Source organism: Tupaia chinensis, unplaced genomic scaffold, assembly GCF_000334495.1.
Source record: "Tupaia chinensis unplaced genomic scaffold, TupChi_1.0 Scaffold000341_1, whole genome shotgun sequence".
NCBI classification, from domain to species: domain Eukaryota; kingdom Metazoa; phylum Chordata; class Mammalia; order Scandentia; family Tupaiidae; genus Tupaia; species Tupaia belangeri.
In genome coordinates this window covers 2,298,837-2,311,743 of record NW_006159835.1, presented here as the reverse complement: position 1 = coordinate 2,311,743, position 12,907 = coordinate 2,298,837, and the positions used below count along the sequence as shown (strand labels likewise).

Sequence of the window (12,907 nt, the reverse complement as noted above, 5' to 3'; positions counted from 1 at the left end):
TGTTTTTTTTTTATCATTGGCCAGCCCTGGTGGGGTGATGGTCTTATGACCTTCTCCTATGTGACCGGCTTGCCTCCTTGAAATGGTGCCGATTCTGAGCAAGGTGGGTTTAATAAAACAGAGTCGCCTTGTGAAAAAATGGAGTCACTCTGATCCTTCATATCCCCCTTTCCCAAGTACATAGTAGAGCCAGTCATAGATCCCTGTTATTGAACTCTGTATGGTCCCAGTCAGGGATGGGCTGATTCTATAGTCGCTAGTTGCTGGGCACAGTTACTCATGCAAAGGAATGTCTGGTTGGATGACCTGGGCTGTTGTTCATGATATGCAGCCACTAGGTTCAATCACTTATAGGGAGATAGTGATATAGCACTTTTTGAGACAATGTAAGCAGTTTACAGAAGCAGAACAGCATTTGGTTAGGTACTTATGGACATAGCAAAATTCCTCACAAAATAGACACCATATTATTTTTCTTTCTGAATTTGTTTAAATATTTGTTAAGGAGAGTCACCCTGATAGTGCAGTACCTGGTATATTTGGGCTCTAGGTCTGGAGGTAACTAGTATCTAATATTTAATGGCTTTTATCTTTTTTTTTTTTTGAGGAGGTTTTTGCTATAGGGCACGTGTGCTTGCCAGAAAGACAGAGACAGAGAGAGACAGAAAGCAAGAAATCACCCCCCAGGGGGGATGGCCATGCTGCAGTCCCTTCTCCATTCTACTCTTGGGATCTTGGGCAAAGCATGCACATGCGCCCAGCGTGAGTTTAAGCCACCGATTCTGGGACTCAAACCACAGTCGACTACATGGGAGTCCAGCGACATAGCTATTATGCTAACTGCTGGTCCCAATGGCTTTTATCTTGTAAGAGATGGGATTGGATAAGAAAACTGAGTAAACTAGAGCCAAAAGTTAAATTAGAAACACAGTTAATAGAGGAATTAACAGGGGCAAGGGCTAAGGAGCCTACTACCAGAGGTCACTCTAACTGTCCCATGAGTCAGCAGCAGTCTGTCTTTTTTTTGCCCATCTGGTCGTGGAGCTGCTGAGCCATACTCCTGACAATGTCTGACTTAGAGTAGTCAGCTTCTGGAGTGACTAGAGCAGGGCTGTTCTCCAATCCCTGAAGCACCATCACAATGGATTCTCTTGGCTCATCCTTATGGACCAAGGCCCTGGTGAGTCCGTGGAAGCAGTCCTCTTGGCTTTGGTGTGACAGACTCACAGGCTAACTTTACAACTATGTGAGGCCCCATCTAGACTAGTTGGAGGGGCTCCTCTCTTTTAGTTGTTTTACTGTATATAACATTCAAAGATAGCAGAACCAGCTCCAGAACACTAACTTGATCAATTCCTATAACTCTTTTTTAGATTTTTGTAACACAACTCAAACATTTAACAACTTGTTTCACATCCTCTAGTCTTTTTCTCTTTTTTCTCTCATTCTGATATAGCCATTTCACTTTCAGACAGAAACTCACTACACAAAAAAATTTTTTATATAAAAACATTTCTTTTTAACCTTTTCTACTAGAAATATATTTTTACAGCCATAATCCTTTTTTCAGTTTTTTATCTTATTTTTTATTTTTATTTTTTTTACAAGTTTAACATTAAAAATTGTCTTAATCTAACAGACAAGTTTAATTATAAACATTTATTTTACTTGCATTTATCTAATTTTATCTAATTTTTTTAAAGTTATCTACAGAAACAAGGCTATTTATTTAAGGTGTTTTTAAAGAAAAGCAAAACCAGGCCAGTCTTACATTAACTAGTTTTATTTCATCTAGAGACTGAACTATTAGACACCATAGATTTTCCAATGTTCCCTAAGTTTTCTGTTTTCCTCTGGGACTTGATTCCCAAGGGAGCCTTGCCTGAGAGTTTTACGATTTACCTGTGTATGAGCAACACAATTGGAGACAACACCATTGATAAGGCTATCTAGACTAGGCACAAAGCATTTTTCTTAACTAATTTAGCAAGGTTTGTTTTTCCCAGGTAGGTAATCTGGTGTACCTGATCTATAATGACTTGTTCAAGGGCCTCAGGGATTATTGGCCTGCTGATTTGGTAACAGCAGTCAACTTTGGGGTCCTCCAGTAACCTACTGCTTATGGGCACAATTTTTTTTTTCTCCTCCTCCTCCTGAGTTTAGGAGGCCGAGGACAGAGTTTGGGGCAGCTACAAGAACTTTTAGTTGCTGATAGAGATGTCTCCCCTCTGGCTAGGTCTTATAATTTTCTCTCTTGTCATATGGTCAGCCAACCTGTTTGCTACTATCTTTTTCTTATTTTTTTTTATGAGTGTACCTTGGAAACAACCTTAACCTCTGATTTAGACAGAAATCAATAGCCACTTTAAGGGTTACCTGAGGCTTGTCCAGTGTTGTCAGATGTCCAAGGGAAGCCACTGGGGTCTTGGGCCCATTAATCCTCACTTTCAAAGGCCAGAATAGATTCCAGAAGTCTAGAGCTCCCTTCAGAGCTCAATGCATTCTGTCTGGACTCTAGTGACCATTTCCACACTGGGGACAAGGATGCCAGTCATGGGCATTGTTCAGTGCCCGGGCTGCCCACATTGGAAACAGAGTTTCTTCTTTTTTTTTTTTTTTTTCTTTTTTTTGAGAGCTTTTTGCTATAGGGCACATGCGCTTGCCAGACAGACAGAGAGAGACAGAGAGACAGAAAGCGAGAAATCACCCCCAAGGGGGGATGGCCACGCTGCAGTCCCTTCTCCTCCATTCTCCTCTCGGGATCTTGGGCACGCACGCACAAGCACCCGGTGTGAGTTTAAGACACCGGGTCTGGGACTCGAACTGTGGTCAACTATGTGGAAGTCCAGCGACATAGCCATTACGCTAACTGCTGGCCCCGAAACAGAGTTTCTTCTGAGGCAGAGGCTCTGATATGGGCTGTTTCCAGATCCTGTCCTCAGAGTAGTTCCCAGCCTTCAGGATTACCACAAGTGACTACTGGGTGAGAGTTAAATCAAAGGTTAAGGTGTCCTGCCAATTTTGTTATAATACGTCTCTGAGTTATTTGGAAGCTTTTCTGATATCTGTTTTGAATTGTTTCTACATGGAGAAGTGAACCTAAGTTTGAATAGATCCTACAAGGAGCAGCTGAGTACTGTCAGGAGGGCAGAGCCCAGTTAACAGGTGTTACAAGGCATCTGCCTTATCACCTATACAAAAGCCCTGGCTGGAGAATATAATAATCTAAATTCTTGTTTTTGTTTTTTAGCTAAACCTCTTCTTGATCATTTAATTAAAGGGAGAGTTCAGTGGGGGAGAGGCCTACCTAAAAGAAACAGAAGGAGCACATGAAGGCAAGGGGGCTAGAAGAGAAGGCAGTCTGGAGCTCTTAGCCTTAACTTGTCCCACCTCATTTCTTGAGATTCTTACTCTATTAAGCTGTTAGACAGGAGTTTTTAAGCTTTTGTCTCAGATATATAGGTTCAATTTTTAATAACTGCCCATGTCTATCTTTTTTTCCTTTTACTTTGGGAAATTTGATGTTTTGAGTGAATTTTTGTTTTTCAGCAACCCTAAATTTTAGCATATACCAGCAGCTTATGAACATGTACAAACAATAACTGAACAATTTTACTAGTAGACCCTCTCAATATTTTTTAAATTTAAAAACCAATAATAGGAATAACTAAAGCACGTTAACTTAACAACAAGAATTATAAGGAGGACTCAGAGGGAACCAGGCAATGTTTCCATGAGTCCATATTTAACATTGGATTTATACCCCTTTATACCAATTTTACCTTTTTAACTCACATGCATTCCATTGGTCACCCAACATGCAACTTTGTCAAAGATTCTCTCTCTCTCTCTTTTTTTTTTGTCAACCTTGGCTTAACAGTTTAGAAAACCAAGTAGTTTACATAGAAAATGAATATTTTATCCAAATGATTAGATTTCTTTAGAAACTTGTACTTGTAAGAGTACATTCTCTTTTCATCGTCTTTGTGAATTTCTTTAAGGACATGACATTAGGAATAGAGTCATAGTTAATGCTCTGAAAAAAATTCATAACTGACAAAGGAATTTGGCTATATATACACCAATTTAACATAATAGCCTACGATTAATTCCTCAGAATCTCAAATTATTTTGGAACATGATGCATACATAGACATAAAAGTATATAACTTATTTATACATATAACTCAAATACAATACTAAGAAAACTAAAATTACCCAATTTCACAATGTTTTTCATTTTTATCTAACATATAAAGAATAATTCTGATTGGCTTAACAGCTCTTTTGGATGTCTCAGGGGCACTCTGTAAATATCTAAGAGTTACTTTGACGTCAAAGATCTTCTGTTAGCACTAAAACTAAAGCCAGAAGATAGTTGTAAATTTGTTTCCTTGTTAGATATCTACTATGTAAAATACAACACACAACACATAAATACTAGCTGTTTCATTAAATCAACCATATTAAGATAAGCATGATGTTGTTTGATTAATAAAAATGTAGACAAAACATATGTTTGAGATTGTGAAGACCTTCACTTATTAATGTTTTTCTTTCATTACATTTGAAGCCAGCTCATTCACTAAAGTTATATGAACTTGAGAAACATTGAAACCAATTTCTATGAGCACTCTTTTTATAAACCAAATGGAATAGAATACCTCTTTTTACACAGACATACAACATGTAGTACGTGACATGACATATTACATGCATAGATGCATACAAACACATCAAGATTACAAGAGCCAGTTTCCCTGGGGTTACTTTGACATTGATATTCTTTCGAGTAACCTTCTTTTTTTAAATTTTTAATTACACACTTAAGGACAGTAGAGGACAGTAGAAATTTAACTTTTTGTTGTCTATACTATTAGAGTTTTTACAACATAAATATTCTTGATATTCCTACCCCTTTTAAGTGCAATGGTTTTTAAAAGGCCCTCTTAGTTTTTGGATGGAGAGCTTGATGCTATAATTATAACTTAACCTCCCTCTGTTGAGGGTACTTCCTTTAAGGGCAACATGGTCTACTGAGGAATCAGAGCTTCAATTCTCCCTCATTTCCTTGGATCTACTCTGGGTTTAGGGCGGTGAGAGGAGGGCTGAGGAGGCAGCTGATGCTGCTAGGATTATAAGGGGGAGGAAGATCCAACTCTTCAGGATCAGACTGCAGAATGGGAGGGGGTTTTGTTCTCTTTTCTGCGTACCAATTACAAGAATACAGGTTGTTGTTGTTTTGTTTTTCTACAAAGCCCTCATCAAAGTGGTGTAGTATGCAGCTAAGGGTAGCCTTAAGAGAGCTATTTTTGTTTCTCATAATTTTTAGAATTAAGACAAGAAAGGAAATAAACATTTCAACCTCTTTATAGTAAAATTCTTGAAGAACCTCTTGGTATGTGAGGTCAATAATTCATTGTTCTATATTCTCCACTGAAGGGGATGAAGGATAGAACCAAGAAATATTTTCTAAGAGGGTTCGAAGAAAATAAGTAAACTGACAGTAGAAGCAGTAGAAACACATAGAAATCCCTAGAAAAGGACAGGAACACCCAAAGAAATGCCTCCAAAGGTCTTACAGTAAAACTCCACAACCTTTTGGAGGATCAGTCAGCCTCTCTTGTCAGCTGCCAACAACCCCAAGAGGAGCTCCAGGGCCCTGGGAAGTCCCATGTGGCACCTCCCATAGAGCAGTCCGGGGTAGCCGGCAGCCAGGCCAAGTGAGGACGCTCTCCCTAGGATGCCTCACCCAGGTACCAGACAGGTACGTGATCTCGTTGGGGCCTCCAAATGTTATAATCTACTCAGCGAGAAATGAGAGGACAGCCAGACATAGCCAAATTTATTGGAGTTTATTGATTAAGCTGGTGGCATATGGGAGGACTCATGTCTCTCAAAACCCTGCAGCTCTGAGTAAAAGGGGTCAGAGCTCATATAGGCCAAAAATGCACAGTCATGTCCAGGATGACTTGATGGTTTACAAGGACAAAGGAACGAAGTTAAGGGGCTTCAGGAGAGATGGGGGTAGGTTTTTTTTTTTTTTGTTTTATCTTCAAAGCAAAAAAGCCGGTTACAGAAGCAAAGCAATAGGTTAATCATTCTTCAGGGTATGTTCCATCATAAGGGTCAGAGCGGAAGTCTGAGTCTGTCCCATTTCCATCAGAAAAACGTACATACCCACAGAGATAGGTAATAAACACACAGACAGTATAAATGCAGCCGCGCAGATACTCTTCATCGAGTAAAAAGCAAACCGAAATTGGGACAACGGCCTCATGCCGTGCCGTGGGAGTGACCCGCTATGTCCCTTCAGAGAACTCAGAGCAACTAGGGGTACTCCGTCCCCTCCTGGGGATCTGGAATGTCTTCTAGGCCCCCCAGATTGGCTGCCACCAGCGTGTCTGCTAGACCGATTTGGATCTATTACAGAGTTAGAGCCCTCAGAGACCGAACAGGACAAACACAGAGACAAAGGAAACACGCGGGCTATTATCAGTGGACCCTCTGGTTCAGGGATCCTGGCGGTGTTGGAGAATCCCAGACAAGCCCCAAATGTTGTGCCCCGGTCGCAAAATTCCCAAAAGACCACCAAGGAACCAATTCCAATGCAAGCTCACAAGGGTTGCTTTTATTAGAGCTTGAGCCAGGACCCGCAATCCTCACTGACACAGCAGGTCAGAGTTGAGAGCCCTAGTGATAGTTGGGCTGGGTTTTTATTTGGCTGTTGCGGGAAGGAGGTTTGGTGGGTGCTGAGGAACACACTCAGGTGGCTATACATTGACTGTAGATTTCAGGAAACATAGTTGTCTTTTACTGATTGGCAAGAAAGTTACTTCAGGTCTCTAGTATTTCCCTTTTTTTTTTTTTTTTTTTTTTTATCACTGGCCAGCCCTGGTGGGGTGATGGTCTTATGACCTTATCCTATATGATCAGATTGCCTCTTTGAAACGGTGCTGATTCTCAGCAAGGTGGGTTTAACAAAACAGAGTCGCCCCATAAAAAAATGGAGTCACTCTGGTCCTTCAGGTACATACCAGTAAAGGGTACACTAGAGTTAGAGATGATATTTAATTGTCCATAAAGGACGACTGGGCCAATGGTTAATGGCTGTCATCATATAAACAGATTAATTTCTGTGCTGTGGTGTTAAAAATTTGAATATCACATTTTAAATATCATTACCTGTAATGCTCTTTTAAAACTTTCAAAGGCTTCTAAACATTCACTGTGTTGTTCCAGATTGTCAGCAGGAGTCAGTGCTGTTGAATCACCAGTGGATAGTATCCCTTGACTTGTTTCTGTTTGTATCTAAATTTCAGGGTAGGCAAGGATGCTCTTCTACCTCTACTATCAGGCCAAGTTGGCCCTTCCTAGATACTTGGGAGTTGGACAAAAATGAAGTTTTGGCACACAACTGAGATCCTGGAGTTAGTGTCATCTCAGATTCAAAGTCCAAAGCTTCATTATAACTAACTTCAAAAATTCATTCATGGATGGGGCCAGCAGCTGGCGTAATAGCTACATTGCTGGACTCCCGTGTAGTCAACCGCGGTTAGAGTCCTGAACCTGGTGGCTTAAATTTACGCCAGGTGTGTGTGTGTGTGTGTGTGTGTGTGTGTGTGCCCAAGATCTTGAGAGGAGAATGGAGGAGAAGGGATTGAGGCGTGGCCATCCCCACTGGGGGGGGGGGGGATGATTTCTTGCTTTCTGTCTCTCTCTGTCTCTCTCTGTCTTTCTGGCGAGTGCACGTGTCCTATAGCAAAAACCTCTCCCCCCTCCAAAAAAAAAAAATTAATTCATGGGTAACTGGAACAGAAACAATTTTATATAAGAATTCTGTTTTTAGTTGAAAGATGGTTTTCTAATGCAACTTTTCTAAGCTTTCATGTCAATCACAGAATTTGAATCCCATAATGAAAAAAATAAGGGTCATCTTTTAAAAGAATAAACACATTTTTATTATAGGTATTTTGTTAGAGTTATTATTGAAAGTTGTATGGCAAGTATAAATCTCAATAAAAAAAATCAAGTTTGCAAGAAACTCCATTTTATTTTTCCATTATTCAACCCAATTTCTGTTTCAAGCTCTGATTTCACAAAGATTGGCAAATGAGTAATCATAGTCAATTCGGCAGGGATAGCATTTCAATTCAGGGGTCTTACACTGTATCAGTGTCAAGGGAAAGGGATGGAGCCTTTGATCCTTTATCCTTCTTCCACCTCTACCATGCTGGGTCTCCTGAGATTTCTGATATGCATCTTTCCTTAACAGCAGCCAGCCCCACAGATTGTTGCTGAGTTTATACTGGTCTATCAGCAAGGCCCCTTTGAGCCTGGTGGCTTTCCACTGCCTCCAGACCCTTTTGGACATCTGGAAGCTGTTGGGCTTCCTGACCTCTATGATACTATGTAAGTCTGCACTGTCCATTATGGTAGCTACTAGCCATGTGTGGCTATTTAAATTTAAGTTAATTTAAAGTACATATTGTTAAAACTTAAGTTTCTTAGTTATGATAGGCACATTTTAAGCACTTACTAGTCCCAAGTGGCTAGTGGCTACTCTAGTGGACAGCCAGGTATCGAACATTTCATTCATCACAGAAAGTTTTATTGGACTATGCCACAAAGTCTTGGCTGGCTTAGATACATGGCCAGCATTTTCTTCTCTTCAATGTCTTGCCACCTTTTAGATAGGTCCTGCCATTTTAAATGCCCCTCTTCAAAGCTTGTGCCAGAATAGGTTAAAAACAGGTTGTTCTCATGGATCCACTAGCATCTGGGTCTCATTATATTCCCTCTAACTTTGTTCTCCTTCCAGCCCAGGAGCTCCGTGTCTTATCTGTGTGAAAAGAAGTTTTACTATTGTCTATAATAGCACTGTCCAACAATGCAAGCCACATACATATTTACATTTTTCCTGTAGTCACACATAAAAAACTGACAAAACAGGTGAAAATAATTTTAATGTCTTTTATTTAACAAATATATCCAAAATATGATTTCAGTACATAATTGATAGAGTATTAATAAGATACTTCACATTCTTTTTTGTAAGTATTTTTATTTTCTTAAAAGAATTATTTATTTTATTTATTCTAATTATTTTTTAATTTGATCAGAGAGAGACAGAAACAGAGAGACAGGAAAAGTGAGAAAGCAAGCCGCCAGGTCCAGGATTGAACCATGGTTGACCATGTAGGAATCTAGTGCCTCAACCACCATGCTACCTGCCAGCCCCAATATACTGTCTTTAAAACCAGTGTATATTGAGCCCAGCAGATGGTATAATGGTTATGTTGCTGGACTCCTGTGTAGTTGCCCGTGGCTCAAGTCCTGGACTCAGTGCTTTAAAACACACCTGGTGCATGTGCATACATGCCCAAGATCCCAAGAGGAGAATGGAGGAAAAGAGATTGAGGCATGGCCATCCCCCCAGGGGGTGGTTTCTTGCTTTCTGTCTCTCTGTCTCCCTGGCGAGCACATGCACCCTATAGCAAAATTCTCTCTCTAAATAAAAAGAAAATCAGTGTATATTTCATACTTTTAGAGCATTTCACTTGGACTAGCCACATTTAGAATGTTCAATAGTTATATGTAGCCAGAAGTTACTGAATTGGATAGTGCAGGTTTTTAACTATATTCCATTTTATTATTCTCCAAAGGGCTAGGCTTTTGAAACTCAACAAGCATGATTATTTTTTTTTCACGTTCTGTTTTATTCCTTTTGTGGAAAAGTGAGCAAAGGCCAATTGAGGGTAACTCGGGATGGGATATGAAAGGAGAAAGCCATGGGATAGAAAGAAATACCTGGACAAACAACTACCTCAAAAGTTGTTGGTTGAAATTTCAAAAGTATCACCTGCCACATTTTTAAGGACATAAACATTGCTGAAGGATGGTTTCAAGTAAACTTATTTGCTGTGAGTTTAAAATAATTTCATTAGCAGTTAAAAATTGCAGTAATGTTGTGTACAGTGTAACTGCTATGGTAACTGGAAAAACAATGCAAAAATCTGCAGTGTTATTATTAGGAGTAAATCTTATTACTTGGACTAAGGCATAGATAAATTCCATTAGTAGTTAAATCCCACAATAATGCCTCTGAGAATTTTTACTGTGGAAACTATAAAACCCAAAGATAAGAATTTTATCACAAACAAAGATAATACCAATTCAAACCTATGGCTACATTTCATATACTAGAATCTCTATTTTGGGGATTTTTGAAACAATAACTAGAAAGCCTGCTTTATTGAAAATTATTTTTGTCATTTCAAATTTGTTATGGCAGAGAAGATTTAAAGTTTTAGTCTTTTTTTTTTTTTTGGAGAGGTTTTTGCTATAGAGCGTGTGCGCTTATCAGAAAGACAGAGAGAGAGACAGAGAGATAGCAAGAAATCACTCCCCAGGGGGAATGGCCACACCACAATCCCTTCTCCTCCATTCTCCTCTCAGGATCTTGGGCACACATGCACACGCACCCAGTGTGAGTTTAAGCCACTGGGTCTGGGACTCGAACCACAATCGACTACATGGAAGTCCAGCGACATAGCCATCATATCAACTGCTGGTCCCAGAAGATTTAAAGTTTTCAGATGGCGTTTTCCATTTAGTTATTTGTATTCTATCTTCTTTTTAAGCTTGATGATACTTAAAGGTAAAATTGAAATTATTCTTTTTTTTGGGAGAGGTTATTTTTTTTTTTTTTTGCTATAGGTCACGTGTGCTTGCCAGACAGACAGAGACAGACAGATAGAAAGAAAGTGAGAAATCACCCCCCAGAGGGGAGGACCACGCCGCAATCCCTTCTCCATTCTCCTCTCGGGATTTTGGGCATGCACATACATGCTCCTGGTGTGAGTTTAAGCCACCAGGCCCGGGACTTGAACCGCAGTCGACTACATGGGAGTCCAGTGACATAGCCATTATGCTAACTGCTGGTCCCAAAATTGAAATTATTCTAATGTTGAATTTTCAGTTAAGTAAAATATCTATAAACTTTTACAGTCGACAACCCAGGTCAAATGGACCAGACAATTAAAGAAACTAGAAACCACAGGCCTATTAGATGCAGATTAAATCTGGGATAGGAGACCATAGATCAGGGGATTAGAAGGGGTGCAAAAACTGTGGAAAGTCTTGGAAGGAGGAGGGTCAGTAGATTTACATGCTGGTGGATATGAGAAATGGGGACCTAAGAACAAGCATGCCCAGATCCCAGCTAATACACAACACGAGGGATGATCACCAAGACTGAGGGTAAAAGAATTTCTAGTAGTTATAAAATCCTGAGCCCACCTAAATTATTTATGTTCCAATCTTGGCAGTCACTGAATTAGTGAGAGAGGAATAATGCTAACTGTATTGTTTGAGAGTCTCTAGTTCTTGAGGTAGTGATGTTTGGTGCCAACTAAGTATTGCCTAAGTATTCCTAAAGGTCTGTTTTTATTTATTTATTTATTTTTTGACAATAGCACATACTATTAATTATTACTTGATAGTTTACTATGAGCCAGCTACTTTATGTACATATCTTTTAACTTCTCAACCTTCTAGAAAGGTAGGCATGATTGTATGTTTTACAGAATAGGAAGCTAAAATGCAAAGAAGTTAGGTAATTTGTGTTACTTTCATGTACACATGCTGAGCATGTTTCTAAAAATTATTTAGGAATAGGGACTGTAACTTTTATGTAATATTAATAGTATTTAGTATGATTAATAGTATTCAATAATCATCAGCTAAGTAGTACAAAAGATCTTAAAATATTATAAGGTTCTTAAATAAATTTAGTTAGCAGGTAGGTTATTTAAAAAAAATTATCGGTAGAATTAGTAGGTTGTCTGTGGGGCCTCCAGGAGAGAACAGCTATTTCAAAGTCTGCTCTTAATTCCTTCCCTCATTCAGCAAACAATTCTGACCTCGGTCTTTTCTTAGCTACATCAAAGGCTAGAATAAAAAAGAAAAGTTTACATGCAAGAAAAATTCTTCACTTAAAAAGGAAGAGTTGGACTGACCACTGTTGTGGTAGTTAAGGCAGCTGTATGCCAAATGACCAACTGTAAGGTTTGAGTCCTGGACCCTGCAGCTTGAAAAACGAACCAGGTGGGACCAGCAAATGGTGTAATGGTTACATTGCTGGACTCCCACAGTTGACCATGTTTTGAGTCCCAGGCTCAGTGGCTTAAAATTCAACTAGACTCCCAAAAATATTCAGACAAGAAGCCATTTTTAAACTTGAGGTGTGTCCTGGCCTGTTTAGGGAAGCTATGCTCTAAATTCCATCTTTTAGACTTCTGAACTATTCAGACAAGAAGCCATTTTAAAGCTGAGGTGTGTCCTGGCCTATTCAGGGGAGCTATGCTCTAAACTCTATCTTCTAGACTCCCAAAATATTCAGAAAAGCACAGTGGAGGAGAGATTTTGTCACTGAATGATCAGAAACCACTGCAGAGGCACAAGAAACATGAGAAACCAAGAAAATATCTCTCCCCTAAGGGAAAGATATTTTCCTCATCATCCACAGACAGTACAGTAGAGCTCGTGGAAATGTCTGATAGAGAATTCAGAATACTCATAGTGACAAAACTAAATGAGATGCAAGAGCTGAGAGATAATGAACTCCAGAAGATGCAGGAGAAAAGAGACAACAAGTTCCAGGAGGTGTTGAAGTTCTTCCATGATCCGAAAGAGGAAATACTACCATAAAAAAGAACCAAATGGAGCTACTAGAGATGAAGGCTACCATTCAGGAAACCAAAACCTCCCTTGAAAGTATTAAAAGCAGATTAGTCCATGCAGAAAATCAAATCTTGAATATGGAAAGCAAAACTTCTGATTTAGAAAAAAACAACCAAAAAAACTGAGAAAAGGGACCAGCAGTTAACGTAATGGCTATGTCGCT

The 12,907-nt window shown here is 39.4% G+C and overlaps 1 protein-coding gene across 7 annotated transcripts in view; it reads left to right on the top strand.

Annotated features, from left to right (window-relative positions):
- EHBP1 (EH domain binding protein 1) overlaps positions 1-12,907 on the top strand; it is a 587,840-nt gene that overhangs the window by 161,769 nt on the left and 413,164 nt on the right. The gene's annotated exons all lie outside the window — the stretch shown is intronic.